This window comes from Vicugna pacos, chromosome 2, assembly GCF_048564905.1.
Source record: "Vicugna pacos chromosome 2, VicPac4, whole genome shotgun sequence".
Taxonomy (NCBI): domain Eukaryota; kingdom Metazoa; phylum Chordata; class Mammalia; order Artiodactyla; family Camelidae; genus Vicugna; species Vicugna pacos.
This window is the reverse complement of record NC_132988.1, coordinates 50,173,684-50,200,361: the sequence shown is the minus strand read 5'-3', so window position 1 is coordinate 50,200,361 and position 26,678 is coordinate 50,173,684. Positions and strand designations below refer to the sequence as shown.

The 26,678-nt window shown below is 37.0% G+C and overlaps 1 protein-coding gene across 9 annotated transcripts in view; it reads left to right on the top strand.

The window, feature by feature from the left end:
- The window catches only part of BANK1 (B cell scaffold protein with ankyrin repeats 1), a 551,109-nt gene that overhangs the window by 94,104 nt on the left and 430,327 nt on the right, over window positions 1–26,678 (top strand). For 8 of the 9 annotated variants that reach the window (XM_072939857.1, XM_072939872.1, XM_072939893.1 and 5 more), the window contains one exon: window positions 19,832–19,905. The gene's annotated coding sequence lies outside the window, so the exon portion shown is untranslated. Of the gene's footprint in view, window positions 1–19,831; window positions 19,906–20,931; window positions 20,985–26,678 lie in introns of those variants that run through there. The other variant, XM_072939902.1, reaches the window with a different exon arrangement.

Below are 26,678 nucleotides of genomic sequence, written 5' to 3'. Positions count from 1 at the left end.
TGTGAATTTATCCTTAAAATTTAAGTTTCTCACAGAATTAAATTGATTCAGATGGCTAAATTCGTTGCTGTCACTCAGACCTGCTTCTGAAGAAAAGTAAGACTGAATATTTATACTGTAAGAGATATATAATTTGGGGTTAGTCCATGACTTTGAAATGCCTGGATTATAGAGATTTGCCGACCACCACAGAAACCCCTAGAAAATGGATGACAAATTAAAGAAATTAGAGCTTCTTGGCTACTACCTAAAGAGTTGGCCAAAATAAAAATGGAATTTACCCCAAATCCTTCCTGGCAGAAATAAATTAGCCTTGATACTGAATCAACTTTATGGATATTTTAAAGATACCGTCGAGGGGATTTCCAAGGCATGTCCTTCCTGCTAATAACAGTCTTGGTGAGCTCATAGATGTAGGACATGGATAGGAATGTAAGCCTCAGGACCCTTTTGAATATCTCTAAATACGCTATAATTAAGTTCTAATTACTGTTATTTATTTTAGGGAAACTTTACCTTGATGGAGAGCTATGGTTGCAATGGTAGAAAAAAAAAGAATAATGTGATTTTATGCTCTTATCTTGGGGAATTCCAACTTCTCTCTCCAGTATTAGGGACACACATTTCATTGGCACTGTTATTTTAGAACTCTGTAGTTTATAATGACTGAGAATCTCCATAATCCTTATCATCCCAAATTTCAAGAAAGATGAACAGAAGCAAGGGAATTCCAAAACTATAATTAACAAAGCTGTCAGAAATCTCAAACTATTAAGGTGTACTGCTAAGAGCCTTGAGGAAAATAAGGTCAATCTTCTCTAGTATCCACAACTTCTCTCCTTTTGAATTAATAACAGGCCTGCCTAATATTTTTGAGAATTATTTCCAACCCTAGATTCTACTCAGTCAGAAGCTGCTATGACTAAATATTGCAGGGGAATCAAATGATGCCTCTAGCTTTATCACCGAGAGCTAAAATGTGTATTTCCAAAATGTCTACCTAAGCAGCCTTTGCATGATCTGGAACCTGGAGATCTGGGCTTCAGAAAAAGGCATTAGAAAAATTAAAAATAAAACTGCCTTCAAGTCTCAATTAAAAAAAACACCTTATTAGATGCTGTTACAACTGACACAACATTAAACTCCAAGGTGGTGTTCTTTGGGTTCATATTTCCCAAATTAAAAAAATACATACAGCAATTCCTACTGACTGCTGGACGTCTTTTCCATCAAGAGAGCTTGAATTGATGATTTTTTAGGAATTCTCCTGAAGCTGCTGAGTGTATAAGTGGACACCTTCTGCCCAGAATGACAGAACAGTCTGCTGCCTACAGAAGTAGACAGCTCCTGCTCAAGATGAATGAACAGGATCATTTATCTGATTTTTCAGCATTTTTCCCCTTTACCACTGATCTTGCCTATTGTTGTTTTCTTGGTCATCCTCCATTAACTGAAGGTTCTCAGTGTGATCTTCTTTGTCTTTATCCTGTTACTTTGGACCCCCCGCTTTGGCCACTTAAGAAAAAGCGAAACTCTCTGGTGGATTTTTCTTAGACTGGAGCTACTGCTCTAATTGACTGCTGACAACATTTAGTAACTGTTCTTTTAATTGCTTCACATGTAGATTCACTTTTATGGGAACCTCTTGATAACTTAAGTTTACTCCATGTATCACAAACTTCAGTCTGATAAAAAATAAACTTTGACCTCATGTCAACAGATGCTTCAGCTAAGGTTATTACAACCCTGTGAGTACAACCTGGCTCATCGGGAGGGGGATCTAATTTGGGGCCATTCTTGCTACAATCATCAGTTTATTTTCCTGAGGGACCTGTTTTACAGGAACTCTAACTCTACTCAAGGGATCTGCCCATCTTGAGGGACAAAATTGGTTTACTCCTATGCATATTATAGGATAATACAATTGCAAAAAGCGTTCTGACTCTAGAGGATCTAATTAATTACACAAATTCTGTTTGGAAGCCCCCCAAATCATTTTAAATTTAAATTTATTACTCAGAATTATCCTGATTAATCACATAGGCCTTAATTTTTACTTAGCCATCCAAAGGGGGAAAAAAATTATAGCAAACACTTCGTGTTGCTCCTGTGATGCAGTAGGTCAAGTCAGAGTGTGCACGACTAACCTAAAAACAACAACAACAACAACGACAAATCCCACCTGGTTCTCTAAAACAGGCTCAGCTAAATTCTGGGAAATGCTTTTATTGCCTCGGTTTTATAATCTTGTCCCTGACTTTGAGACTTTTTACTAGGAATAATATTGAATTGAGCAGTTTTTAGGGTGGGAAAAGGTAATCATAATGCAACTGAAGCTGGTACAGTAAGCCATACTAAATCCAACTGCACTGAAAAACAAGAATCCATCATGAAGTTACCTTAGTTTAGTGTGGTAGTTTGACGTAGTTTGAGGATAGAAGCCAGATTACAATGGTTTGAGGAGTTACTGGGGAGTTAGAAAGTGAAAATCAAGGGAACTTTCTAAAAATCAAAAAGTAAAAATCATTACTTTTTCCAAAAGTGTGATATGGAAGAAATGTGAGATACAGAGAAATCTAGAGATGCAAGTTACGGAGATAGAGATGCTGTCCAGTGCCCAAATGAGGGATTAGCCAACTGCAGGAGAGAACCATGTCCAATCACACGTGAGGAAAGTGGCCTGAAGGATGGATGGCGACGCAGGCAGGTTGTAGGAAGGATAGATGGAGGAGAAAGGAGATATTGTATATCACTGTTCTCTCTCTGAGGTAGGCGTTGAGACTGAAGAAAGTAAAATGGTAGACGTTTTGAAGAATAAATGGAAAATAGATGTTAAGGGGACCAGAAGAGAGAAATGAGGGCCCACAGCAGATTTTTCTGAGAAGCTTTAAGTACTATCTTATATTAGAAACTATGAATTTGTAAGGGAACCAACCTGCAGGACTGTATAAACCTCTCCAGTAAGACTCAGAAAACAGCTATTGTTTAGAAACAGAGAAAGTGAACTGTTGGATTGATAGAGCTGGAATTACTTTTTATACATGCATGCACTAAAATTCCAAGGGACAAAGAAAAATAATCAATTAGATGAGAGTGTATTTAGAGAGATGGGCCAAGGATCTGGGGTGTCAGTGGCCTGGCATGGAAAACGTGATGACTCATTTTAAGCAGCTGTACTATCTCCGTTAGGCCTCCAGCAGAAATTCCCAGTGACTGAAGGAATGAAGACCTAAAGTGAAGCAGAGTTGAAATATCCTGTATTTGAAAAAATCAAGGAATTTTGAATCTACTACAAAAGGCAGCAATGCATATATTAAGAGCAAGGGAGGAGGGAAGGAAGGAAAAACAGAATTGGTGGAGAGTGACATTTCAGTTAAGGCAAAGAGGCTTGAAGAAGTAATTTGGTAAATTGTATTCTGTGCGACATAAACATTAAAACCCATCTTAAAAAACTACAAAGAACTGTGGAGAATAAATTGTTTTACCAACAGTATTTTAATTTTCTTTTTTTCAGTGAAGGTCCTGGGGGTTGAGCCCAGGACCTCATGCATGCATTCTAAGCAAGCACTCTACCACTGAGCTATACCTCCTCGCCCTTTACCAATAGTATTTTAAAGCATTTTCCCCAAACATTGTAACTTTTAGAAAGTTAAATAATGTCCCTAGACCTCAGTTTTCCTATTTAAAAAAAGTTTTGACAATGATACACTCCTTGAAAGTTTTAGGGAGAGGATTAAAAATACTGTAGGAAAGCGTCTATCATAATGACAAGAACAAAAACCAATGTTAAATTTGCTATTATCTTTTCCATAATTAATACTCAAATAGTGCTAGTTAAGTATCTTAAAAAGCTGTTGGTCCTAAATTAGAAAATATCCAGGATCATCTTTTCAATTTTGTCACCATCAAGAGAACCTTAAATTTTAAGTGTATGATTGTTGATCTGGGAATTATGTAATTAAAAGTGTAAATGCCAAAGCAAGAATAATTTAGCTAAATATGGATCTTTGGCTTTGCCTGAAACAAGCAGGAAGTCAACCACCCCATGAATCACCACAACTTCTTGTACCTCCCTTCCACTAGGCACAGAGGTTGTGTGATTATGTCAGAGCTTTGGGGGGTGTGGGTTGAGCTGTCATTTTATAGGCTGAAAACTCCCAAGATGTGCATCCAGCCTTGATCTCATTTCGGACCTGCTTGCTACACTTCTCCACCTGAATGTGTCTGTACATGTATCTGACATTGTCCAGAAATAAATTCAAACCCCAAACAGCCTATATTTCCTATTGTTTTGGGGGCAACAGCATAAATTTAGGAACCCTAAGGTTAAAAAAAAAAAAACACTTCAATTTAATTTTGGAATATTTTTTCTCTCTCCCAAATATCCAATTACCTAAGACCTCCTAAATGTTTCTCTGTTTGATTCCCCCCTTTCATCTCTACCACCAGTACCTTATTCTCCCTCAGAATCTCTCACCTGGACCTTTGAGTATCATTGCTTATCACTCCAAGAGCGTAGGCTTTAACGTGTATCTCTGGCTGTGTCCTCCTCCCTCGCCACACTGTAAACTTTTCCATTCAGTGTCCTAATGAAGTTCCTGGTATGGTGAGCACTCAATGAACATCTGTTGAACTAGGCAGAATTGAGAGAGAACAGATAGTCTTTCTGTGGAGACTTGAGGGCTACCATTGCAGATAAAAACCCAGCTTGCTAGGCTGACCTTAGCCTATATTTTCAACTTTAGCTTTCATTACTGTAGCTTTCTAATTGGACTTCAGTCAGCGTGTAGCACAGCAGAATGGAAAGATCACTGCCTTTTTCAAAGAATGAGATACACCTGGATTGTTAAGCCCACTTGAGCCAGTTACTGTCTGTGTTCTTAAGAAAACTATGCCAACCAGACTGTTTACTGGAAATGGGGATGATAATAACTGCCTCATAGTGTGAAGGTGAAGATTTAAGTGAGGTGATACACATAGAACAATTGGCAAAAAAGTAGTGTTCAATAAATGTTAACTGTTTTCACTCTTATATGGCCCAGCCCTGTCTGCTCTTCTCCATCTCTCTAAATCCTGTCTACTCTTCCATTTCTTTCTGGATAGGTCATTCCCGCCTTTATAATAAAGCCTTTCCTGTTTGGGATTAAGTTTCCTCTCCCATTGTCTTAATAGATGCTCCAATGATGATGTTAGATACTTAATGTAGTAATAATACTTTATATGTTGCTTTATTTAAAGAAGTATATATTATCGTTTCTATTTGACAAATAACAAAACTGAGAAATAGTGCAGTAAAGTTGCTTGAGCAAAGTCGCATTAGAAGGAAGGGGCAGAATGGTAATTTCAGTTCAACCAATGCTATATCCTTTTCCAAAGCCAAAGAGACAGAATGTTGAATGGGCCAGGCTACTTCTCTTACTAATGTGTGACAAGCTACAGGAAGTAAGATATAAGCTGGAGGAGACTGATCAGTTTGTAGGCAGAAATGACAGGAAATGGGGAAGACCCAGGACTTGCTGGGTTGAAATATAAACCACCACTCATCCCCAGTCTCCCAGCTGCTAAAAAATTCTCAATCAAATGAGGCCTGTGGATAAAGCAAATTGTGGATGTGGCTATGCAACCCTTTGCTAAAGGGAATGGCTAAGCCAGTGCCTAATATATTCTCTTATCTGGAAAAAAGGAGTGTCTAAGAATCTTAAAAGTAGCCACCAACACACACTAAGGTAGAAATTTGGGAGCCATCAGCAGGTAGATAGAATGTCAAGCCACAGGACTGGATGAGATACACAGGGGAAACAATTGTGGAATCAAGGAATAAGAGGAATGAACACAACGTGTTACAGCACTTGGGATTTGATAGTAAGCAGGTAAATAGAAGATGACAACCAGTTTTGACTTGCCATTGAGGTTTCAGAGGTGCTACTCTAGTTCTGGATGATGACAATGAAAATCTGTGGCAAAGGAGAAGTTAGAGGAAAACGTGGGTGGGCGCAAGAAGCCATGAGGCTTGATTCCTTCTTTGAGGCAGTTGACGACACCAAGAACAAAAGCAGATTTGGGGGGAATCCCACGCTCTTCTGTTTTCATCCCTTGTTATTTCAAGATTCCGCTGTTTTGCTTTTTCTCTTCTCACTGTCTTAGATTCTGTAGAGAAATAGAATAGATTCTAGAAAAAAGCAAGTTCCTACACTATGTCAACCCATAATGAGTTATTTTGAAAGAAAATAAGCCCAAAGGAGATAGTGATGGGAGAGACATGAGTTGAGGAAGGCAGGTGGCAGATCTCTCACTCCATCAAGTAACCCCTTAGAGTGAGCTCTTCCAGAGAAGGGGGAATCTGAAAGCAATGCTGGAAAATATCAGCAAATGGTTTTCTATATGGGACCATATTCTCTCTGCCTGATGCACTTTTTTTTTTAGACTTAGCATATTCTCCAGAAACAATGGTATAAACTAAAAAGGGAAGTAGAATAAGATATTGTCTATTCAGCTCTTTTTCTGTTGCTAGAGGAAAAGTTTTTCTGGGGTCACTGAGAATTCATGTTTCCCACTGTGGTCATTTAAATTCAGTAGCAGAGCAGTTCAGGTAGCCGTGTATCTGTGACACAGTTCTGTACTTAAAATTCTGTGATTCTATATCTTTATGCTGAATAGACATTTAAAAATAATCTGAAAATAATAATTATGTGAGAAGATCCATTTTTAACATCTCCTAATTTCAAAGATTTCCACAGAATTACTCCATTTATTGAGAAAATACAAAGATGTATTATATGTACATTTAGTAATATATTTATATATTATTATTAATAATACATATATATTTAATTCAAGTACTTTTATTTACCTGATGTAAAATATTTGCCAATTATTTGGATTTGAAGAGCCCTCATGGTTGTCCAGGGAAATTTGGACCTTCAAAGAAAAATTACGCAGGACAAAATTAAACAGATAAGTTAAGACTTTATTCAAGCTTATTGCAAAAGGGAAGATACTGAACTCCAGTCTGCTGAAACAAAAGGCAGGAGGGATTTTAGGAGTTGGGGTGAGTTTATAGAAAAGTACTGATGATGTTGGGAGAGGCTGATACGGTATGTGCTGAGCACTTTGAATGATTCCTGAGTTTGCAAGAGTTTTTCTTTATGATTGGGCTATCTGTACTTGCTAATGAGTGTCACAGGAGGCTCCTGCCCTCCCACAGAGACTGGGAGATGGGGTGCTGTCTTCCCTGATGATTATATTTCAAAGAGATGGCTGTAGGTCCTTGAGAAAGACATTCCTGGGTTGTAAAACTGGCAAGAGGCTGGGTGAAAATTTATATACATTTCAAAGGGGCAGAGAAAGAATTTTCAGCTACAGATTTTCTAAAGTAAATCATCTAAGAAAGTGAGATCAAAGGCCTATCATCAAGAAGAAGCCTATCCAAAGTTTAGTCAGGCTAAGGCGAACTTTGAGGTCATCTTGGTCAGTCCCCTGGTTGGAAAACACCAATTTCAAAACTGCTTAAAAGAAGCCAACTGGACCAGAACCAAAAGTTCTGAGTGTTAACCCTGGCTTTTCCACAGTTGGCTATAACTCTTGGACAGATCACTTAACTTCTCTATCATTAAAACAAACCTTGTTTTGTGTGTGTGTCTGTGTGTGTGTGTCTGTGTCTGTGTGTCTGTGCTTCTGTGTGTTTAGGATCTACTCTTGGGGAACTTCAAGTATGCAATACAATACTGTTAACTATTTTTCATTATGTTAACATTGCTGTACATTGGATCACTAGAACTGACTCATCTTGCATAACTGAAACTTTGTACCCCTGGCCTGTCATCTCTCCAGTTCACTACCTGTAGTGATAGATGTGTTGATTAGCTTTATTGTGGCCATTATTTCACTATATATATATATATAATCAAAACACCAAGTCATATACCTTAAAAATATACAATTTTTATTTGTCAATTTTATCTCAATAAGGTTGAGAAAAAAGAAAAAACCCCAAACATCAAATTTAGGCACTGAAATATGAGGCAGTTGAAGGTCTTGGCTGGATGTCTATGCACTAGTCCCAGCTCTACCACTAAAGAAGATGTTGGATAAAATAAAGTAGCTGATCTGATGCCAGTTATGTTTGCATGTGGGGATTTTGCTAGCCATTTTTCAGAATTCACTCCATTAACTTTTATAGCCTTCTCTGTATGGGATGACTCCCTCTTCTATTTTTACTGGCCATAGTCTATTTGTGACTTTGGTAGTGGTCACCTAGGACATAGGATGTTACCCTGATAATTTTATTGATCTCCTTTGCCTCCCTGCTTATGTCTTCTTCTATATCAATTAAGTCCATCTCCCAGGATGCTCAAATCTCATTCCTCAGTTTAGAGTTATTTGTGAAGACATGGCCTCAAACTTTAGATGAACATACAATCACCTACAATTTCATTTTTCTATAATTTATAATAATTTATAATTTATAAAGTTTTCTACATCATGATGAATATAAAACAATCACTCATTTCTTTGTTGAACATTATGTGAATGAGTAGAATCTTTGGGGCTCTAACAATTCTTTCTACACCTCATGGGTAATGTGCACAAATTTATTGCCTACTCAGTTCTCCTACCTAAGTCTTCTTGAGGCTCTGCCTTTAAAAAATTTCCCCTTAATCTTGTCCAATTTGCTTCTCAGTTTTGACTTTAAACGGGAGAAACCAAAACAAGTTTTTGTATGGCTATAATAATAATAATAATAATAATAATAATAATAATAATAATAATGAAGAGGTCATAGAAGAGATTAATTTTTCAGTGTAGAGATGGAATGGCTTGTTGTATATAGAGAAAAGGCGACATTGAAAAGGCTTAGTGTTTCTGCTTTGTGTGACACACTTCTGAGGAAGTTGACCTCATTCCCTCCAAGTGGTCAGCACTGGTCAGCATCACTGAGATGAAGACAAGTGCTCAGTGGTGACTAGCCCCATCCATCATTCTGTATTTCTCCCTCTTCTCCCCTCGCTTCTCCTTTCGTCATTCCTCTCTTCTACCTCCTCCTCCTCCTTTTTCTTCTTCTCTCATTTTCCTATACTTGTCTTTTTTTTTCACTCAAGGTTTACTTGGGGTTTTAGTTGGTATGACCCTTGAATACTTGGTTGCATTGTTTTTATGTACCTTTTTTGTTGTGCATTATGTGGCAATGTACATGATACTCAGAGTACATTTAATAAGATCCTTTAAAACAGTTATGCACAGAACGTGCAATATTGAATGTCTCTCTCTCTGTTTCTCCCACATAAGTATATCTCATACTAGCATTTTAGAAATTTTAGAGCAGGAGGAGTGCTAAGATAAGCACTTGCTGAATAACATCCTCTTTTATTTGATGCTTGAAATTCTATTAGAAAATTACTCTTCCATGTTGGGCAGTTTTTACTCCAAGTTCTTCCCGTAAACTATCTTAAAATTTTATGCATTATTATGAGAAAAATAACCAAAATTAGCTAAGTTACTGCCATGCTGAGACAAGAAATGCTGTCTCTGTCAATAAGCGAATTAAATCTGTGATTAACTGTGTATTAATGGATTATAGTTTCTTGAGATGATTCCAGGAGATAGAAGTCTGTCCTACGTGATTGTGAACATTTCTTATGATGATGATATTGAATGTTTACTGCTTTCAAATAAATCAATATCTTCTTTAGATTTGGGGGAGGGGACCATTTTCTTGGTTTGCTAACTTCAAGAAGACATGAAATACCTTGGGTTTGTTTTTCAAGGATAGTTGAGTGTTCTACTTTATAACTAAAATTGATCAAACTTAACTATGGCACCCATCGCCAACATGACAACATTTGTAAAAATTAGAGAAGGGAAAGGTGCCTTTCACACTATCAGTATATCCTCCTTTTATAGAGTTACCTATGGCATTTTATATACTTCCTAGGAACATATTATTATATCATAAATATCTCCTTGGATTACCTGAAATATACGTAACTATGTGATCAACTCCAAACAGTTGTCATGGAGCACTAGTGATGAATAGGAAAATGAAAAAACATTTTATTCTATCTTTGATACAGACAGTACAGTTAGAAAAAACAAAGAATTCGTTATAAGTCCTGACAGCCAGAAATATTTTGCAAAGACTTTTACTAGATTGCATTCTAATCCTTTATACAAAGGCAGTCAGATTCTTTTTATAACATAGAGTATATTTATATTTACTTCTTACCTATGTTTTCCAAACATATCGAATATATCAACTTAGTATCTCCCTCCAGAAAGTTATAACCCATCTTATTAAAGATGAAAAATATTTTTGTATTCACTGTGATTAGGTGTAGCTGTATTTTTCGGCTCAAAGGAATTCTATTTCATAACAAATCACAGGGTGACGTAGTTTCATGTTCTGCGGAATTTTGATCTCTTGTTATCATTTACAGCTATTTTTGGTGTTGCCTAAGGCAAACTTGTTGCCTTGGTAGCACAAAAATGTACTCTCGTATTCTAGGCCAGAAAAGCTGAAATCCTTTTAGCTTTATACCATGCCTGTTTCAGTGAGTGTCCCGGGATGAAGATGGCAGATACAGAGCTTTCATGCTCCCATTCCCCATTTCTATAACTATCAAGACATAGTTCATCAGCCAGGGCAGTCTATTCCAGAGAGCAAGGCAAAGGATTGTTATTCTTTTTGATATAATTTTTCAGGCAACTATCTCCTATCCTGCAGCATTACATATAAGATGAAGCCCACCAGCTTTCCCTTTTCTAGATGTTTTATGAAGAAATTATTTAGAAATAAAATCTTAAAAGAAGCATGACCTATTAGTTTCCTGACTTACAACTAGTCATTTATATGGAACATTTAAATAAGAGATTATTTAGAAATGAAAGCTTCTTTTAAAGTATGCAGTAGACTGACAGCATAAAAGTGTTATTGAAACACTTAATTTTATAACCATATTGTATGGAATATGCTGAAAATTGGATGTCCCTAACTTTCTGTATTTCTCTATGGCTCAGAATTGATTGATTAATTTTTTTCCCTTCTAACTTTTTACGATAGTGAAATTTAAAAAAAAATTATACTGTAATTTTTAAAAAAGTTTATTTAAAGTTGGATAAGGTAGGAATGATTAGATTCACTTACTTATTCCACAAATATTTATTGAATGCCTATTAAGTGTCAGTCACTGTTCTCAGTTCTCAAGGTAAATTGGGAACAGAAAAGTCAAAGTTCTGCTCCTACAGAGGGAGGATGTGGACAGACAGAAATGTATAGACAAACATTCATACATGAGTTATATACAGAGTACATAGATTGGATGGTTTGCTGGGTGCCTAACTTAGATTAGTGGGTGAGGGGTGGCTTCTCAAAGAAGCTGATGTTTTACCAGAAACATGAATTACACAAAGGAGTCAGTTTTGTGAAGATGGGGACGGGAAGAACATTCCATGCAGGCAGAGCTAACTACAGAATTTGCAAGTCTAGTGCAAAAAGAAAATGTGGGGTCCTTTCTTCTAAAAGTAGAAAAAAAGTACCATGAAAAGGTACTAAAATGTAAAACTTTCTCATTTCTTCTATGATCTTTGTCTCTGCTTGACCTGGTGTTTTCTATTATGTTAATATTATAAATGTTATTTTAAGCAAGGAAGACTAAAATTTCAAATTATTAGCATGAACATTACCATTCATCTTTATATTGTGCAGTGCTAGTTTTAAATGCAAAAATAAGAGCATTTAACTCATAGGTGGCAACACCGAAATCACACACTTAAATTATCATAGCTTGTACATACATATTTATTTCATTCTTGCCAGAAACATTGTAAAGAGTTGATTCAACTTTTTTCATTTCATTTCTCCATAGGCACACATTCTGTCAACACTCTCTACCTTGAGCTTACTTACGAGTAAGGAAGGACTAAATGAGAATGAGAGAATGAACTCTGGTTGCCCTACCTTTCTCTTTCTGTATCAGCACTTTCAGTGTAGGTGGTTAACTAATATTGGGAAGTTACGTGATCAAGAAAGGTATGTTAGGGCCCTTTGATCATTCAGGTTTCTTAGGACACCATTGCTTCCTTTCTATACTTGAAGCGAGTTCTGGTTCTCAGTAGAAGATGTGGCCTCTCAGTGCTGCCGGTGCACCTGCATACTCAGTTCTGGATGTAGATGCTTACTTTGTACTCACTCTGAGTCATGACAAGCTCCTACACATTGTGGGTCCACCAGAATTCTTTGCTCATGGGGCATTGCAAACACCATATGCAGATGAGGTGGTAATGAATGATGGAAATGTTGCATGTATTTTCTCTGCTCACCCACGTGCTCCATTGTTCCAGTGGATTTCACTTATAAAACACAAGTTAAAAGATGAAATTACTAAAAAAAATTGAATTGGCAACAGCAGAGCCTGAAAAGAAGTGTGGGGCCCTTGTGGATACCAGGGCTCTGTGTGACTGCATGAAGCTGGCTCTCTAGGCAGAGCAAGAATTAGCTGTAAGGGCCTTAAAGCAGAAATAATCTGGCACTTTTTGGAATGAGAAAGAAGGCATTTGAAGCTTGGTTAGGGTGTGGGGAGGAGAATGGAGATGAGGTCAGGGAGGAAGGAAGGAACGAACAGATGACATAGGACTTTGAAGGCCATGCTGAGAAGTCTGATCTTTATTCTAATTTTGACGGGAAGCTATTGAAATGTTATAAACTAAGAGCAGCATGATCTGATTTACATTTTTAAAGTATCACTCTCATGTGGAAGATGAACTCGAGTGTGTGGTGGTTTGAATTATTTTGGAAATAGTGTAGAAGGAGAGAGGTGCAAGATTCAGGGTACATTTTAGAAGTTGAATGGACATGGTTGGACTGTTGCATAGTGTAAGACAAAGAAAGCAAAAAGAGATAATTAGGGATTTTTTTTCTCCTTGCTCAATGAGGTGAGGAGAACTCATGCTCAGGCAGGTTTGGTCATGGAGACAAAAAAATCAGTATTTCTCTTTTGGCCAGGGTGAGTCTGGGTTGCCTGCTAAGCCCCTAAGTGATTTTGCCAAGTTGGCTATTTAGAATTAAAGGCCTCGCAGTGGATGAATAAATAAAAGTAAATTACAACAACATATAGAGCAAACTTATGGAGAATTATAGGTCATTTACCATGGTTCTCTGTGTGAGAGGTGCCTGGCTTTTCCTCAGATCCTCGGTTTCAGTGCATAAACTAAGGAGATCACAAATAAGACCTTTCTTTTCTTCGCTCCTCTATATGATGGGTCACTGTGCTTTGCTAGGAAGGTCTATAGGTTCATCCATTAAAGAAGAAACAAAATCTTACTAGTAGCAGGTTATAAAGATACTTGGATTCATGAGGGTGGTGTACAGTTTTATTTTAATAATTACTAGCAGCTCATATATTAATCCAACAGATATAGCTTCAGATGAGATTTGAGAGGTCCTTTACTTTTGTTGGGCTTCTCTATTCTTTCCATTTTATTTGTCTGCTCTTTGGATCTCATTTAAGTGATCTGAGTCAATGGGTTCAAGCTGACCCTGGGAGGTAACGTTCAGAAGACTAGTATCCTGACTTCATCTTTAGCTCCTCGTGTATGGTTACTCGTGCTTAGTGAGAGTTTGCTTGGACGATTTGGAATCCTCAGGAGTGACTTCTAGAGCAGTAACGTACACTTCTTTTATTAGGAACCATCACTTCTCATCTGACAGGATCTATGAAATCTTAGGCAAAAACACTCTTTGTTACCACAAGTGAAGATGTGACAGAATGTTGGGGTGATGGGGAAGAGCACCCTGTTACACCCCAAATAGCTACCACAGTTATTGACCATCCAGTATATACTAGCAGTTTCTACATGATGTTTTTAAAACTTACCACATTTGCTCAGGATAAATCATTTATTTCTCATTTTACAGCTGTGATCAAGTTCAAATAGCTAGTAAATTTGTGTTTTGGAAAGCAAATTCGTATTGTCAAGTGACAAAATCTATGTTCCTTCCATGATACAACACTGATTCTCCAAAGAAAAACTTATCATTTGAAAGTGTTCTTTTAAAATCCCAAAGATCCTCTTGCTTTTGAGTTCAAACTAGAATCACTGGAGTGTTACTTTCATAGACTAATTCAGTATCTAATTTTATAGGTGAGAAAAACCAGAGCACAGAGAGGTTAGCTGACCTGCCCAATATCACACAATAAAAACATTTAATTATAGTAGCTTAGTAGTGTTATATACTAATTATTTAAAAAGATTTGCAGTTTGTCCTGGTTAATCAGCTGTGAAGTGTCTCAGCGATATAAGAAGGGAACAGAAGTTAAGCTTAACTTTTCCCTAAGCCCCTGTGTAAAATACAAAGATTTCACTTTGCATAGTTTAGAGGAATCCTGATATGAAAATGCAATCATTGATAGGACTAGATTTTGCCGTCTTCTACTTAGCCTGATTTTACAGCTTATGATGAATACAGTTTGGTCTTATTATTTATGAAAATTGGTTCAAATGTAGCCTCATTATGTTTGTTCTCAAATGGAAGCAAACATCAGAAATTACGCATCCAACATGCAAAAGGCATTTTCTTTTTGAACACAAAACAAGAAAAGGAGACCATAGAACTCTCCTGTAACACAAATTAAACTGATACTATTTACTTGGGACCATCGCAGAATCCACAGGGATTTGCATATTCTTTAGCACTGGCAATTAGGTATAATGTTAGCCACTGGATGAATGAGGCTAGAAAGGAGGGTTTTTCAGATGTTATACAGCTGGGAATAAAATTAGAATCTGCTTCATTAAGGAAAGTCATTAAAAAAAAAATTACCCTCTCATTTTTTTTCAGTGTTTTCAAAGATTTCTGAGACCTAGATAAGTTGTGAACTCTATTTCAAAGATTTGTAATAGTTAGATGTAAACTCTACAGGATGGAGACTACTTCGTTAGAAAATTAGGAGGAAGAGGCAATATTTTGCAGCATTATGAAATTCATCCAGGACCAAAGTGGCCTGATGCAGCTAAGCATAATACAGTTTTAGTGGCTCATGTGAAATATAGTGCTAATTTGTCCAGATCTTAATTGGAAGAATCCACTCCTCTGAGAGAAATGATTCTGTTCAAGCCAGAATGCAAGACGTAGATGGAACAGCAAGTAATGATGCCTATTCTCTATGCCAAGAGATTTGCATGAAGACCAAAGAGTAAGTAAAAAATTGGAAGAGAAAAATGTGCTCACACTGCACTCTTCAGTGAATAAAAGTAAAACATCTACTTCCATAAGGAGAGCTGTGCATGAAGTAGTTGAGACCCCCACTGAGAGTCTGTAAGTAAGCAGTTAGCCAACAGACATATCACAAGAATCTGTGTGTTCACAATAGGCCCAGGGGGTTACAGTGGTCCACATATGTTTCCTACCTTCAGGGATGCCCAGTGTACTCACAAGTAAAAGATGCTACACTGATAAGCTGCAAAAGGCTTTTCGATGGTATGACCAACATATCCAGTAATATTTCCCCACTAAATTCCAAATGCAATTTAAAGAGCCACTTTGTATTCAGCTCTGTAATCTCCAGTGGTTGCTTTTTTGGAAAATGCTCCAGTGAATGTCCAGAGCACATTGTGTGGGTGTCATAGCTGTGTGGTTGGGGCAAAGACTTCATCTCTCTGTGCTTCACACATGTAAAATGGGGATAATAAGAGTACTTCCCTATACTGTTGTGAGACTGAAAAACAGGTACGTACAAAAAATGCTTAGCCTGGGGGAAGGAATAGCTCAAGTGGTAAAGTGCATGCTTAGCATGCAGAAGGTCCTGGGTTCAATCCCCAGTACCTCCATTAAAAAAACAAACAAACAAGCCTAATTACCTCCCCCAAACAAATAAAAAAAAATCTTAGCCTGGACATAATACATCCTCAGTCAATATTAGTTGTTACCATCATCATCACCACCACCACCATAAGTACCACCACCACCACCATCATCATCTAGTGAACCTTCCAAGGACATTTTGTTAATGGCTGGAGTTGAATGGGCATAAAAATATAATTTTCTCCTTTTTTTTATAGCAGCATTTCTTCTGGGGAAAACTGTGACACTGTGTTTTAATATCTTAAAAGGGAGCCCCAGGACCTATCTTTGCAAATGCATTCACTCCAAATTAAAAAAAAAAATCTGTTTATAACTCAGTTCAGTAAGTAATCATTGAGTGTGAGTATATGTTAGGTATAGTGTTAGGCATGGGCATGTGAAGATAAAATGTAGCCCACTCTCAAAGATTTTAGAGTATAGATGAAGATTCCAACAAGTAAAGACATTCAGTAGCTGGTGTTCAGCACTGTGATAGAGCCATCACAGGAGCTATGGAGCAGATTGGAAGGAGGCCTGTCCCAGTCTGGAGGGGAAGGGGAACATCTGTGAAGTCTTCTTGGAAGAATTATGCATGAGTTGAGTCCTCAAACATGAGTTATATTTAGATGAAGAAGGGGCTTGTAAGAACAAAGCAGGGAGGCTTGCGTGGGTATCGTGCTTGGAGGGAACTATAAGTAGTTTTGAGTGTCTGTACTAAAGTATGGTGTGGCAAACTTAGAAGGAAAAGGCACTATAAATGTAAGCAAGTTCTAGGTCATTAAAGATCTTCGATCAGACTGGAAAGGGCTGGCCTGGATTCGATGATTGATGAGGCTCACCATTCAGATCATGTTCACATTTGCTTTTACTTCAGTTTGCTACCAGTATCAGCAAATGACTCATGCGAAGAGTACAAGAGATGAGGAAACAAGTGAGTAACTAGCTTCTGGTCCCAGACCTATGCGAAATTGATGGGCAGTGTGAGTTATGGAGTAAAATATCAGAGTAACAAAGAAATTATGCAGGCTGCTAGCTTTTATCACATTGGGCTGGAGAGGAGATGAAGTCACCACTCAAGGGTTTATTTGCTCCCATATAAAGCAGTCCTAGCTGAAACCTGATTACATTCTTTAGGTTTCCATTTCTTACTAAGTTATCAGAATTAAAGAAAGACTGGCCACAGCCTAGCACAGCCTTCTCTGCCAAGTCAAGGAATTTGGACTTGATCTAAAAAGTAATTTGGAGTAATCAACATTTTGAGGTATAAAAGCAAGATGATTCCTTACATGTTGGAAATAACCCCAGCATCAGCATGTTTTCCAGATACCATTCTAATGTACAGAAAGTTATGAGAGAAAGATGCTGAAGACTACAAGCACAGTGGGAAGACTTGCCCGAGTATAAGCAAGAAAAAATGAGAACCTGAACTAGGTCAGCTGCAGGGGGTGTGGACTGTAGATGATCCTGAGAATGACACTTATGAGACAAATTCTCAGGACTCATGACTGATGGATTATACAGAGAGCAAAAGATAAATGGCAGGTTTTATGTACTTTGGCTTATTTCTGAGCTTTGGAATATACCAGAAATTCCAATCCCAGTTGGCTTAATCATTTGGGATCAGGTCTATCTCTTCTGTGTGGAAGTGGATTCTACAGCCTCTTTGTACTGTATGATCTTTCTCTTAAGGACGCTCCAGCAGCAAGTCATAGGGATCATGCCACCTGTATAGTCTCACTGTCGTGGACTATGAGAAAGCAGTGTTCTAATGCCTGATTGCATTCCATATTTTATTTCACTCTCTGTACCAGCCTCCTTTCTTCATTCTTTATTTTTTATCAGTCTTTTTGATCATAAGGCAGAACAGGTCTTCTTATGTATATATATATGTTTGTTTGCATGTATATATATGTATATGTATATATATATGAATATGATAAACTCATAACAAAGGACTTGAGAAGATTTGAAAATCATCAAAGAATAAGTAATGAATACAGAATAATTGTATTCTAACACCTAAATGCTGAAAGAATGTCAAATACATAATCATGATCAACTAAGACCCTTACACCATGCTCTGTGTTTCCATATAATTCACGTTCAGCATGAAATTCTATTTCAGGACTTGCAAAATTAGTAAACTTTAAAAAATTTCTATTTTGATGTCCATTTCTGTTCCAGTGAGATATGGGAACCAATAAACGTTCAGGTCTGGATTAGGAAAACATAGAACGTAGGTAGATATTCTCTGTAAATATTCTGATGTTATAGGTCTGGAATGGAACTTGGAAAATTCTGTTAACAAAAGAAAAATTTCTCAGATGGTTTTGATATGCATCCAGGTTTGGAAAGACATGTTTCCTAGATAGAGTCCAAATTCCTCATGATGGCATATATGGTCCTCTATCCTCTGATTGTGCTACCCACGCCCCACTTCTGCACTGCAGTCTGCTTCCCACCTGTACCAATTAGCCTGCACTTCTCCAGACAGAGTTGAGTTGTGCCTACCTGCCAGGTCTACCTGCATAATTCAAGAGCCCAGGTTAAAAATGATTACTAAGCCCTTCTGGTTTCTGATCTATTCTGTAAGGACTTTAATAACAGCATATGAACACTTTATATCAGGATCAGAAATATGCCAATTGAAAAGTAGCCTGCAGGAGGCTGCACCTGTTGCACCAAGACTATTGGCAAAATTGAATACTCAGGAAACTGTTCCTTCGTTTAAGGAAAAATATTTTAGTAGAACTTCTGTTTATACAAAGGAGAGATCCAGATCCTATTCTGAACAGGAAATGTTGAGCAAAAGGAGGGCTGAAAGCCTCAGGAGAATAGGGCTGTAAGGATGTTAGGACTCTTGGTTTTTAGCGGGGAGAGATGTTCTGACAAGGCAAGGATAGCTTCAGATTGACAGATTATGCTGAGTCCTGGGTTTCAGAGCATTCTTAGAGTGTCTTGAAGCAGCAGACTGAATTCTGACCCTAGAGCAGAAGCTTTCAGCCCTGTCTACAGCTTGATTTGCTGCTGACTGATGGGTCTAAGCCAATTGGGGTTTATTGAAGACAGAATCAGAGACTTCCAGGTGCCTCTTGCTTTGTGAGTCATAAACAACACTAGAAAATGTTCAAATAACCATCCACCCTCTGAAAAAACTGTAAGAGGTGTCTATCATCACCTTATCTAAAACCTCTAAAAATCCCTGGTCTGGAAGGTGGAGTAGGAGCTGAAACCACACAATGAATCAGAAGTAGAAGCCCAACGTAGGGTGTGTTTGGTTGCGTTGATATCTGACAACCTTTATTGAGGGCCAGCTCTGTGTACTGAGGGCTTGATGTGTCTTGGCACATGTAATACTCACTGCCTCCTATAAAATCAGTCCTCTTTCAGAGTGAAGTAAGAATGTGGAAATAGAGACACACAGAATTTAGGGTCAAAACATCTAGCAAGTGGCAGGCTGAGTTTTGAGCCTTGCCCTGAGTCTTGCTAGAGCCCACTCCTTAAACACCAAGAAACTTAAGACAATGCAGTTCACAATGACAAAGGCAAGGACAACCCACTGAAAATGTTTATTATAAACAGGAAGGAAAAGGAAATTCAAATAGAAATTTTACCAAATATACATTAAGTACACCATGGGACACTAACAAAACCATGTATGTGATACAAAACAAAAACAGAAGAAAACCCAAAAAACTTATTCAGGATCTATTTCAAAGTAATAGCAACATCTTGTTCTCTTTGTGGCTAATTTGTTTTTGCAGTAATAATTTTTTTCCATGGAGTGAAATCTCTTAGTACTTTACCTGTATCACTATAGATTTTTGTTGTGTTGAAATGTATCTTTTTCCTTGTTCCATTTTGTTCCATTTAATGATGTTTTCTAGCCTTAATTATATTAAAAAAATGCTCCACCCAATTAAGTCAAACTTGGGAGTTTGCAGAAGATACCCAAATCCCTCTTTGATCCTAAGTAATTAATTTTTCTGTTTTTAGGGGGAGAAATATTTCAGCTGACACTTTTGGGAAAAATTGACAATAGGAAAAAATGTCTTCTAATTTTAAGAAAGGTAAGTACTTTTCCCATTGAAACTACAAATTCTTATAAATATGAGTTTAACTGATAGAGCCACATTATATAAAACCATGTATGTAAAGTACAGACACCAAGCTCACGTTAATATTCCTATAAGAGGTACTCTTTTTGTAATATTCATAAAGTGACCTATTTGATGAACAAAGGGCTTTTGCTTTTTGGATTATATGATTCAAATTAAATCTGAATAACATCCTATTATGTTTACCCATGAGTTTCAGTAGCTGCCAGTAAGCCCATATTCATTTTTACAGAGCAGTATGACTGTAATCTCCACCTGGTGGTTTTGGTAAAGAAAAACTATTAGAAGGTATGGTGATGTCAGTGGATCTCAACTGATACTCATATCAATGAACAGTTACTTGTGGCTAAATCAGAACCACTGGAAAATGGTGTGTAGAGTCCCACAGAGTGGGACGGGGATGAGGAAGTTTTCCCATTTCCTTACAGATCAAGATGTTGTAGAGCATTCTTTTGCCAGTGCAGTACTGCAAAGGTTAGAGTTTGGTATTTAAAATCATTCACACTTATTATTAAATTTTATCTATATTTAAAATCTGAAGCCAGCTATTATGAAGAGCTCAAATCATAATTAGTTGAATAAACACTGACAGTCAGTGAGATGGGTCTTAGTCACAGCTTGGTGACTGAGACCTGCGCCTCCTTACTCCACGCCTCAACCTACCCTCTGTAAAATGAAGACAGTAAATTTCCCTTCATCACAGGATGGTCAAGACACCAGCAGTTCAGTACTGACGCCTTCACTGCTGCTGTCTGACCAACAGCTAAAGCACTAACCACACAACAGCATTGACGGTTACTCTGTACGGAGCTGTAATTTTGGTGTGAGCTCAGGGTCTTCCGACTCTGCCATCTTAGTTACTGTCCTGCTTTTTAATTTTCATACCATTTATCACCTTCTAACAGACACAAATTATTTTATTTGTCATTGTTATTATTTATGTCCCTTTAACCAGATACAAGCTCAGTGAGGACAGGACTTTGTTCACTACTGAATCTTTACGGACTCTAATAGTTCCTGGCACACAGGAGGTGATCATTACATGTTTTTAAATGAATGTGTGAATATTTTAATATTATATGTGGACATAATGTAGTCCAAATTGTAAGATGCCAATGATTAAAGAAAAGGACTGCATAACTTTTTACCTCTTGTATGAAATAAGTGCAAAAAGATCTAGAGAAAGAAGCAGTGTAATATCCCTTGTAGAACATACACTGTACAAGGACTTTTGTTTGTTTTGTTTGTTTACTGGTGAGACATTAAACATGCAAATGGACAGTGGTCCAACCATACATAAAAATAGAACTTTGACCTACAACCTGCAGCAAACTTCCTGGGAAACCAATCCCCTTATCTACAATAAACAACCCAGGAAACCCACCTGCTATGAGTCACACATGCAGGAAGCTTGATTGCTATCTCTAGTGACAGTCTAGGAAGCTAAATAATAATTTCTGTAACAATCAGCCCAATATGGCCAGGACCTAACAATTGACAGCTTCCATAATTTTTGTCCCTATTTCCAACTTAAGATCAACCACAGAAAGCCAACTGTGTACCCTAACCAGTTACAGAGGATCCCCTGCTTCTAGTTGGCTCTCCTACAGGTTCCCCATGCCAACAGCTTCCAATCAGGGCACACCTGATGCCTCCCCCTTTTTCCATTATAAAGCTTTTCCATTTGTCTTTGAGTCCCTGCCAAAATACAAGTGACAGTGGCTAACTCACTTACCATAGCAAGCTCAGAATAAGCAGTGTTTGCTTTACTCCTTTGGTTGGTCTTCGTTTGTTTCCACACTACTATATCCTGAACTCCTAGAACAAAACATAACATGTAGTAGGTACTCAATGAACATTCATTAAGTGAATAAATGGATGGACAACTAACATAATCAGTGAAAATTCACATACTGTGGCAGCATGTTTCAACTCACCTTGAAGGAAAAAATGGAAATTGTTGCCATACACGTTTTCTTCCTAGGTTGTTTAAGTCTGTCTTACCTCTCTCAAAGGAAAAGAGAAAACTGTGCCATAGTAGTAGAAGCTAGATCTTTTGATGTGTCTTGAGAAAGGATGATAAAGTATAGAATCTAAGGGCAAGTTTTCCTTTGCATTCTGCTCATTGAGTTATCTTTGAGATCTTGAGCTTTAAAGTTTATGTGGTAAAAAATACCTCCTTCTCTCCATTCCTTATCCTATCTCTCAGAGAAGTTCTCATGATCCATGGGTGGGCCAAGCCAGCTCACCAGGAAACTAGGGGTTTGGAGTCAAAATGCCAGTTAGTGAAAGACTGTGATTGCTTGTCTATAGTCTCTGTGTACTGACCAGACAAGTGTAAAGAAACGTTGTCTGTGGCCATAGTAGATGCCAGGTAGGAAATTCAGGGACTTTGGATTATTGGCTATCTTTTTATTATTTTTCCACTACAATAGGTTTCCTGTTTTTCCAATAAAATATATGGAGAGGGAAAGGGCTGGAAATGGAGAAGGTGACTGTGTGTGAACTTGGGAACCATTGAAAAATATGGTTTGTAGATTACAATCAGATTTTTTAAAATTTTATTTTATTGAATTATAGTCAGTTTACAATGTTGTGTCAATGTCCAGTGTAGAGCACAATTTTTCAGTTATACATGAACATACATATATTCATTGTCACATTCTTTTTCATTGTGAGCTACCACAATATCTTGTATATATTTCCCTGTGCTATACAATATAATCTTGTTTATCTATTCTGTATATACCTGTCAGTATCTACAAATTTCCAACTCCCAGTCTGTCCCTTCCCACCCCTCTTCCCATTGGCAACCACAAGCTTGTATTCTATGTCTATGAGTCTGTTTCTGTTTTATATTTATGTTCATTTTTCTTTTTTTTTCTTTTGTTTTTAGATTCCACATATGAGAGATCTCATACGATATTTTTCTTTCTCTTTCTGGCTTACTTTACTTAGAATGACATTCTCCAGGAGCATCCATGTTGCTGCAAATGGCATTATGTTGTCATTTTTATGGCTGAATAGTATTCCATTGTATAAATATAACACATCTTTATCCAGTCATCTGTTGATGGACATTTAGGCTGTTTCCATGTCTTGGCTATTGTAAATAGTGCTACTATGAACGTTGGGGTGCAGGTGTCTTTTTGAAGTAGGGTCCCTTCTGGATATATGCCCAGGAGCGGGATTCCTGGGTCATATGGTAAGTCTTTTTCTAGTCTTTTTGAGGAATTCCATACTTTTTTCCACAGTGGTTGCACCAAACTACATTCCCACCAGCAGTGTAGGAGGGTTCTCCTTTCTCCACAGCCTCTCCAGCATTTATCACTTGTGGACTTCTGAATGATGGCCATTCTGACTGCTGTGAGGTGATACCTCACTGTAGTTTTGATTTGCATTTTTCTGATAATTAGTGATATTGAGCATTTTTTTCATGTGCCTATTGATCATTCGTATGTCTTCCTTGGAGAATTGTTTGTTTAGGTCTTCTGCCCATTTTTTGATTGGGGTGTTTGTTTTTTTCTTATTAAGTTGTAGGAGCTGCTTATACATTCTGGAGATCAAGCCTTTGTCAGTTTCATCTTTTGCAAAAATTTTCTCCCATTCCATAGGTTGTCATTTTGTTTTGCTTATGGGTTCCTTTGCTGTGCAGAAGCTTGTAAGTTTCATTAGGTCCCATTTATTTATTCCTGCTATTATTTCTGTTGCTTGGGTAGACTGTCCTAGGAGAACATTTTTGAGATGTAGGTCAGATAATGTTTTACCTATGTTTTCTTCTAGGAGGTTTATTTTATCTTGTCTGATGTTTAAATCTTTGTTCCATTTTGAGTTTATTTTTGTGTGTGGTGTAAGGGAGTGTTCTAGCTTCATTGCTTTACATGCTGCTGTCCAGTTTTCCCAACAGTATTTGCTGAAGAGACTGTCTTTATTCCATTGTATGTTCTTGCCTCCTTTGTCGAAGATTAGTTGACCAAAAGTTTGTGGGTTCATTTCTGGGTTCTCTATTCTGTTGCATTGGTCCATATGTCTGTTTTTGTACCAGTACCATGCTGTTTTGATTACTGTAGCTCTGTAGTATTGTCTGAAGAGTGGGAGGGTTATTTCTCCAGCCACTCTCTTTTTCTTCAGTAATGCTTTGGCAATTCTGGGTCTTCTGTGATTCCATATAAATTTTATTATGATTTGTTCTAATTCTGTGAAATATGTCCTTGGTAATTTGATAGGGATTGCATTAAATCTGTAGATTACCTTGGGCAGTATGACCATTTTAACAGTATTGATTCTTCCAATCCAGGAGCATGGGATATCTTTCCATTTTTTTAAGTCTTCTTTAGGTTACTTAATCAGTGTTTTATAGTTCTCTGTGTGTAAGTCTTTTACCTCCTTGGTTAGATTTATTCCTAGACATTTTTTTACTTTGGGTGCTATTTTAAAAGGGATTGTTTCTTTCCTTTCCTTTCCTGTTGATTCATCATTAGTGTAAAGAAATGCAACTGATTTTTGAATGTTAATCTTGTAACCTGCTACCTTGCTGAATTCGTCGATTATTTCTAGTAGTTTTTGTGTGGACCTTTTAGGGTTTTCTATGTATAGTATCACGTCATCTGCATGTAGTGACAGTTTTACCTCTTCTTTTCCAATTTGGATCCATTTTCTTTCTTTCTCCTGCCTGATTGCTGTGGCTAGAACTTCCAAGACTATGTTGAATAGGAGTGGTGATAGTGGGCATCCTTGTCTTGTCCCAGATTTTAGTGGGAAACTTTTGAGTTTTTCACAATTGAGTACTATGATGTCTGTAGGTTTGTCATATATAGCTTTTATTATGTTGAGATATGTTCCCTCTATAACCACTTTGGTAAGAGTTTTTATCATAAATGGGTGTTGAATTTTATCAAATGCTTTTTCTGCATCTATTGAGATGATCATATGGTTTTTGTCCTTTCTCTTGTTGATATGATGTATTACATTGATTGATTTCGTATGTTGAACCACCCTTGTGTCCCTGGGATGAACCCCACTTGATCATGATGTATAATCTTTTTTATGTGCTGTTGGATTCTATTTGGTAATATTTTGGTAAGGATTTTTGCCTCTATGTTCATCAGTGATATTGGTCTGTAATTCTACAATCAGATTTCTAAAAGGAATTTTTTTTATAAAGCTTAGTAGGGAGCAGGGAAGCAAGTTCTTAAGAAAGAAAAGAATACAACATAGTGATGTTTTAGGAAGACTAATCTGGCAGCCAGTGACATTTGCTTTAGCACTCATACGATTTCAAGAAAATTAAACAGAATAGATGGTGTTACCTCAGTTTAATTTATCTTAAATAACTTTCTGGTAGCTGTCTTGGATCAAATTCAAGGAAAGATCTTCAAAGAAGAGAAAAATAAGTTAACCTTTTACTTTCAACATCAATCTTTTTCATAAAATCTTATGAATTTACTTTGTATCATAATGTAGTTTAATTTTTTTTGACAATAAATTAGGACAGGCAACTCATGCTGTATCCCTAGGAAAGAGTTAAGGTGTATTTCAGACTGTTAGGGAGTTTATATAGTGCACAAAGTGAGTTTTTCAAATATTAATTGTATGTGTGTGCGTGTATGTGCACATATAACAGAGAGAAAGAAGAGCAAGGTGAAAGATGCATCCCTATAGTTCATTTGAAAATTCTGTTAGAGATAGTTAATGACTTAATAGGGAATTTCAAATTTGAGAAAAAACCAATATAACTCACCCACCATATCCTTTTATATACATTTAGTAATGTGTATATAACTGAATTTTAGGATCTTTGTTCATGTTTTTAAGACACATTCAATGGCAAAGTAGAGAGAGGAGCTTTCTAAATGACTTAGCAAATCTAATTGTATTAAAATTTGTAGTTGGTAGGAAAGGATTATTTTTCTTTCACAGGTGGTATTTAACAACTGTATTCATAGGCACACTAGAAATTCAACCCAGATGACTTTCCTTATAAATGTTTTCTGGAGATACTATTATAAAAAAGAACATTAATTCTTTAATCTACTATAGTTGGTTTTCATATATTAAATTGCTGCTCTGAGCTTTTGGGCTCCTGGTAATCAAAATACTAAGAACTGCAAACAACGGCATTCTGTGTGCCCAAAACCACTCAGCAGCTATTCTGTGACTGAGAAGAACATTTAAGACTCATTTATCAGTGTTCATGGTCAGATTGAGTTAGGTAAAAAACATTTTAATGATATTAGAAATTATATTGTAATAAAAATTTCTTGGGAAACCTGAAATTAGGTGTGGCATAAGGCCTGTGGAAAAGCATATGGAATTGCTACAATATCATATAAATTTTATTTTTACTTCAACATTTATACTACACATTTCTGGGAACTTGTGATCAAAAGAACTAGGTTTAAACTAAACCATCTCCCTTCTAGCTATGTGACTCTGATCACATTACCTCCCTTTTCTGAGTTTGTTTGTTCCCTAAGGGTAAGACCTATGGCCCAGGGCATTGATAAGCATGAAATAAAGCATTTTGAAAAGTACAAAAATAGTGTCTGATTCATAGTAGCATCTTAGTAAGTGAATTAAGTAGAATAATTAATAAGAAAATCTGAATAAAAGAATGAATCAGCAAAATAAATCCCTTGTAATGGAGATTGATAAAGTGCCAGACTCCCTTACTTTATTACTGTACTTCAGACACTACTTAAGAGTCTCGAGAGTTTCCTTTTTTT